Source organism: Sorex araneus, chromosome 9 (assembly GCF_027595985.1).
Source record: "Sorex araneus isolate mSorAra2 chromosome 9, mSorAra2.pri, whole genome shotgun sequence".
Taxonomy (NCBI): Eukaryota; Metazoa; Chordata; class Mammalia; order Eulipotyphla; family Soricidae; genus Sorex; species Sorex araneus.
Window position 1 is genome coordinate 38,701,722 of NC_073310.1, and position 6,139 is coordinate 38,707,860.

The window sequence follows — 6,139 nt, forward strand, 5'->3', positions numbered from 1 at the left end:
GGGATGACAGGGATCAAACCCCGGTCAGCTACATGCAAGGCAAGCACCACACCTGCTGTGCTAATCACTCAGGCCCCAAAGACCATTTATTTCAGGTCTGCATGCTCAAAGTAAATTGACAACTAAATTTCTCATTCAAGAACCTCTCAGGGCAGAAAAAGCTTGCAAACGTGTGCGTGTGTGTGTGCGCGCGCACATGTGTGTGTGTGTGTGTGTGTGAGAGAGAGAGAGAGAGAGAGAGAGAGAGAGAGAGAGAAAGAGAGAGTTAGCAAGAGAGGGGAGGGAGAGGGAGATTGGGGTGAATGAGGAACAACATTCTGGCAAGCATTGACAGTTAGGGCAGAGCCTGCAACCTCAACCATCACCCTCAAGTGCTTAGAACATCCAGGAGAGAGGTTTGGGCCTGATGGCCTCCTTTGAAGTCTTCACATTGTTTATAGAACCTCCTTAGTAGAGTCACTCACAGAACAAAGCTTTTACTGAGCAGCGTGTGCCCTCTGGCTGGGCAGGTGTGTGGGAGGCTGAGCTTCCTGGTCGAGGCCTTGTGCCATGTGGGCAGCAGCTGTATGCAGGACCTCCTCGGAGGACCTCTTCTGCCTCCTTGCCCCACTTCACTCACTTGGGCCTCCTGCTGTTGGCTACTCTTGGCAGGCGTCCGCCCCACAGGCTCATGTCACATCGGGAACTGTCAGGATGGGCAGATGGGCTCGGCTCTCTAGGTACATCCTGATGGGTCATCTCACTGTTGGAAGCTCCCGGGACTATGGCAGCCAAGATGCTGGCAAGCGATGCTCCAGTAGTCCCAGCATCATGCTGGAAATGCTTGAAAGTCTTTTTACTTTATCTATTCCTTATGACGATATCATACTAGACCAAGATAGCCCCTTAATTGTCAGCCTGGGAAATACTAGTTACTGTCACTTACTGAGCACCTCACCCCCCATTTTGTATCTGTTGTTTTTTGAAAGCGAGATATATTTTTTACATCTTAAAAAATGTGAAAAGCTTTTGCTATTCGCAAAGGTGTGTGACCTTCTTTGCTCTGAGTTGGTACCGGAGAGTGTGTATTTGAGTCAGACAGTCAAGCTGACCAAAAAATTTTAAGTTTTCTATCCATGACAGAAAGGCATAGATAGGTGCTTCCCTTCTATATAAAAGGGAACCACAAGTCTGTACTGCATGTATGCATCAAAAAGTATCTTGAAAATATGTCTGCTCAAATGTCAATTTTGATTAATGTGACCTTTGGTTAATGGCATTATAAAGACTTTTTCAGAGGATGAGTCCCTTAATGAGTTTTTATTCTTTTTTTTTTCTTGTTCTCTGTATATTTGGGGAAAGATAAGCCGCACACAGCCCTCTCTTCACAAAGATACTGATGTGAAGCTGTCCTCTAGACAAAACATGATAAAGCACTGCCACCTACTATTGCTTTCAACACTCCCAACCCCACCAGCAGTGTGGACAAGAGTGAATCTAAGACCTCACATAACTAAACAATAACACAGATCCCTTTGAAGGCTTGGGTTTATCCTTAAGGCTCATGCAATTTTTTTAATGTGCTACAATATTTAAACTTAAGAATGTTCTTGGGTATTTATCTTCAAGAAAAATTGATAAACCAGGTAAATTACACTACAGGTTTATCCTGAGGCTCTTTCAGTGTTCAGTATAGATTGTCAGAATTTCTAGAACATAAGCCTCTCAGAACTGCAAGAAGTAACACTGGCTTCAGATATAGGCTCTATACACTTTAAGATTTTCTCCTAGCCTCCTCAGGAAGATTCCTTACCAAGGGTCACAAAGATTCTTTAAACCTGGACATGCACTGCCCAAGCACACAAAGCTCAAATGGGCTTACTTAAAAATTATCAGAATTATTCAACAAAGATAACTGTAAGATGACTTGCAGGCTCTAGTAAATTCTACTTAATGATAATTCCATTCCAATGTTTATAAGATCTTACAGATAGTTTTAATGTGCCTTCAGCTCCTTGAACTAAAGACTTATGCATGCCTCTTCTCTTTCATTTAATTTTCTGTCTTTGAGGGGACCTGTAAAACCTGTTTGTCCAGTCCTGTGACCATAGTCCTTGTCACTAAAAGAGCTGCTTTGGGTCTAACAGCTGATATCACCCTAAGAGGAGGTAAAAAGAAAACTAGTAGAATCATGAACCTTACCCTTCCTCCTGTTTATGGTCAATATATAGCACCATATTGGGTGCTTCAAGGAAGAATCCAAAAATAGCCAATTAGGGGCTGGAGCGAAAACACAGCAGGAAGGGCGTTTGCCTTGCATGCGGCCAACCTGAGTTCGGCCAGTATCCCATATGGTCCCTTGAGCACTGCCAGGAGTTAATTCCTGAGTGCATGAGCCAGTGCAGGAGTAACCCCTGTGCGTTGCTGGGTGTGACCCAAAAAGCCAAAAAGAAAAAAAAATAGCCAATTAGCCTCTATTTTCAGGGATATTCCTTCTACTGTGAGAATATCTTCATAGTCAATTTAAAAGAATTATTTATTTTTTATAATACCATTTTGATCTGGTTCTAGTTCTCATCTTGTATTTAATAATATAATTTAATTGTTCAACTTGAAAAGGAATAGCCTGTCTTAGGCCTACTTGAGCTGGAGAATGCATCAGGCAGGTTATCAATGACTTTGGCACAAATAATCATTCCATCAAAGGGCAGCTGAAGATGTAGTTGAGCATCTTAGAACAAGTAAACTTCCTTTGTCAGTGGTAAAGCATCTGGGAGGACTATTGAAACATATGTGGGGACATCTGATACCATTCTTTATGCTTTATCTCTATCTGACATGTGGTCAAGGTCATGCCATATTAATTAAAGTAATCTGACCTTCTTCTAGGTGCCCAGAACAGAAGGGCTTTGGCAGCAATAAGGAAAGCAAAGAAACTAAGCAGAAATGTTGCAATTTGCCTTTTCTAAAAAATTATAGTGATGATAATAGGAGGAAGTAAAATACTGACAAAAGCATTAGAACTCTTGTTCCTCCAGATATTAATAAATAAAATATTAATATCTGGAATCATCTGAGAAGGGAAAAATACCTAAAAAAACCCTAAATTTCCTTTAAATTGAATTTTAAGCTAAAATGTCTCATTTTATACAAGAAGCAACATACTTCTGCTAAATGACTTTGGCTGAGGTTGTCTGAGAGAACTTTTTTGTTGGGAGTGTATCAATATTAATACTGAATGCATCTGGTCATAATTGAATGTTTGCTCAAAAAGTTTGCTCAAAAAGTAGGACCTGAAGTCTTTCTTGCAACCAAGTTCCAGGAGATCCAGTCTAGAGCAGATACAGTCAGTCACTATCGGGTATGGACTAGTAGCCCATGAATACTTCTAGAGTGACTCTGTAGCTTCTAGTACAACCAGGCCCCAGTACCAAACTATCAGGACTGCATCACCTGGCCCAGCTATGTAGGGAGTGACCCCTATTTTTAAAATTACATGTTCCTCAAGGACTTCTTTCCATATCTCTTTGGCTAGAATGCTCTCTGAGGCTACCACCAGCCATGATGAACCCTAAGAAAGGATGTGATGCTCACCACACATACTGCTGTCATATGTGACTCTGGGCTCTCTAAGTGAGGGATTCTGAGAAATTCATTTATTTAACCACAGTGGCTGGGTGGATTCACAGTGGGTGAATACTTAACTACAGCGGCTGGAAGCTAGCAAGGAATAAGTTGGTATCCGTCCTAACAATATCAACATTTGTCTTTTTGATTCAGAACCAATCTGTGCCTACCCTGACAAGGCACCTGAACAAAGATAAGTGATCCAAGGTGTCAGTGGCCTTGAATGAGGAATGAATGCATTTATAGCTATACTCCTACTTTGACTCTCATGATGGTTAATCAAATAATTAAACAAGCACTATGAGTAAGGTGGTGTATTCATAGGGCTTATGTTTGAACACAATTTTCATTTAAAATTAAGAAAGGTGGAAGATTCCTTTTTCTCCATCATTTATGTATCCTTTGTCCTCATGCTTTTATACAAGTCCATTTAATTTTTCCTATGGCCAAAACAATTGACTTTATCTCTCAGCACTTTCTTCTGACTTTCAATCTTTTGAAAGTTCTAGACTCTCCAGGCACAATTAAATAGCTGCCTAGACTAAAGAACTGACTTGTGTTTGCTTCTCATTCTTTCCACCTAGAACCAGTTGGCTCAGTCGACTTATGACCAATGTCAATAGACTAGAAGTAAATTTCAATATTCACATCCTTTAAACACATTATTGGCATCTATGAATACTATTTTACCAATTATTTCAAGCTCATGACTTACTAATAGTCGGTGGATTGCTTTCAATGTATGGAAGACTGAATCATATTAATTACAAATCCAAGTGGTGAGATTTACAAGTAGCAGTTACTTCTCAAATAATAGCTTTGCACAATTAAACTGTACTTGTTGTATGCTTGGTTCTGACCTTCAGATCATATGAAAATGCTCCTCTTTGACCTTATTCCTAACTGATCCTGAAAGAGCCTAATTCTACTTACGTGAAATCCACAGTTAAAAAAATATATATAGGGGCTGGAGCAATAGCACAGCGGGTGGGGCATTTGCCTTGCACGCGGCCGACCCGGGTTCGAATCCCAGCATCCCATATGGTCCCCTGAGCACGGCCAGGGGTAGTTCCTGAGTGCAGAGCCAGGAGTAACCCCTGTGCATCGCCGGGTGTGACCCAAAAAGAAAAATATATATATATATATATATATATATATATATATATATATATATGTTTTTTAAAGGAAGGAGAGAATTGGGGGGGGAGGGGGAGGATTGCCTTTAGTCATAAAAGAATTTTTTGACAAAAATAGTTTATTTTTCCTTTGTCAAAAATTTTTTTGACAAAAAAAAAATAACAAAACTTACCTAGCAGGAGAGACACCATGGTTACGAAGGTAATTTTCCCAGAGCAAGTCTTATCAATTGCATTCCAGATGTGCTGATCCCTGCAATTTCCCCAAATGTGGGAGACTCAAGTGCATATATGTGGTAGTGGAGGACTGTGTTCATACTCTCCCCTGTAGAAAGAAAAAAAGCAAGGCACTTAAGAACATGCAATAGTGGAGCCACAGAGATAGTACAGTGGCTGGGTTGCTTGCCTTGCACATGGCTGACTGAGTTCAATAACTGACACCCCATATTATCCCGAGAGTCCTTCCCCAGGAGTGATCCCTGAGCACAAAGTCAAGAGTAATCCCTGAGCACAGCAGGATGGAGCCCCAAAACAAACAACAACAAAACACCTGGTAGGATCCACATATTCATACAGAATTAACATTCAGCCTCAGTTCGTAATTAAGTTTCTTTATTTTATAAGAAAGTGATTCCCTTAATATAGGGAAATTATGATTCATTCCTGAATAAGTAAAAAATATTCTAAAACTTAAATATATGAGAAAGGTGTATTTGAAGAGTGGGTTCCCCCCTGCCCTTAAGAAAAGGGGAACCTGCTGTAGATGATTAGCACAGACTAGGAGTCTTCCGCCAAAGTCCTTTCACTTTACTCCCCTCCACTGTAGGGTCCCCACCTTGCCAAACTCCTAGCATGAAGGCCAGCCCTAAGACCTCAGGGAACTCTGCTTATCTCAGACAAAGGCTCCACACCTATACTTCAGAGCAGGGAGAAGGGTTATTTTGAACAGGGAAACCCAGTGTCTCCAACCTGAGATCGGGAAGAATTGATCCCACCTCGGGGGCTGGAGCGATAGCACAGTGGGTAGGGCATTTGCCTTGCATGCAGCCGACCCGGGTTCGATCCCCAGCATCCCATATGGTCCCCGGAGCACCGCCAGGAGTAACTCCTGAGTGCAAAGCCAGGAGTAACCCCTGTGCATCGCCGGGTGAGACCCAAAAAGCAAAAAAAAAAAAAAAAAAAAAAAAAAAGAATTGATCCCACCTTGCAGAGCTGAAGAAGAAATAGAGGAACAGTGATAGCACAAAAGTTAAATATAAAAAGGCCGATCAATGAAATTTGCTTTCTCATGTGTGAGCAACAGAACTATAAAAAGAACTTTAAGCAGCTTTTCAGTCAAACCTTTGCAGTGTCTCTACTCAAGTCTCAAAATGAAACTCTCAACTTCTGACTTTGCA

At 41.2% G+C, this 6,139-nt stretch overlaps 1 non-coding gene across 1 annotated transcript; it reads left to right on the forward strand.

Moving 5' to 3' along the window:
* Positions 1-4,907: 4,907 nt before the first annotated feature.
* On the forward strand, positions 4,908-5,070 carry LOC129398938 (U1 spliceosomal RNA). Its single transcript, XR_008626804.1, has one exon. It is a non-coding gene; the product is annotated as a U1 spliceosomal RNA (small nuclear RNA).
* The last annotated feature ends 1,069 nt before the right edge of the window (positions 5,071-6,139 follow it).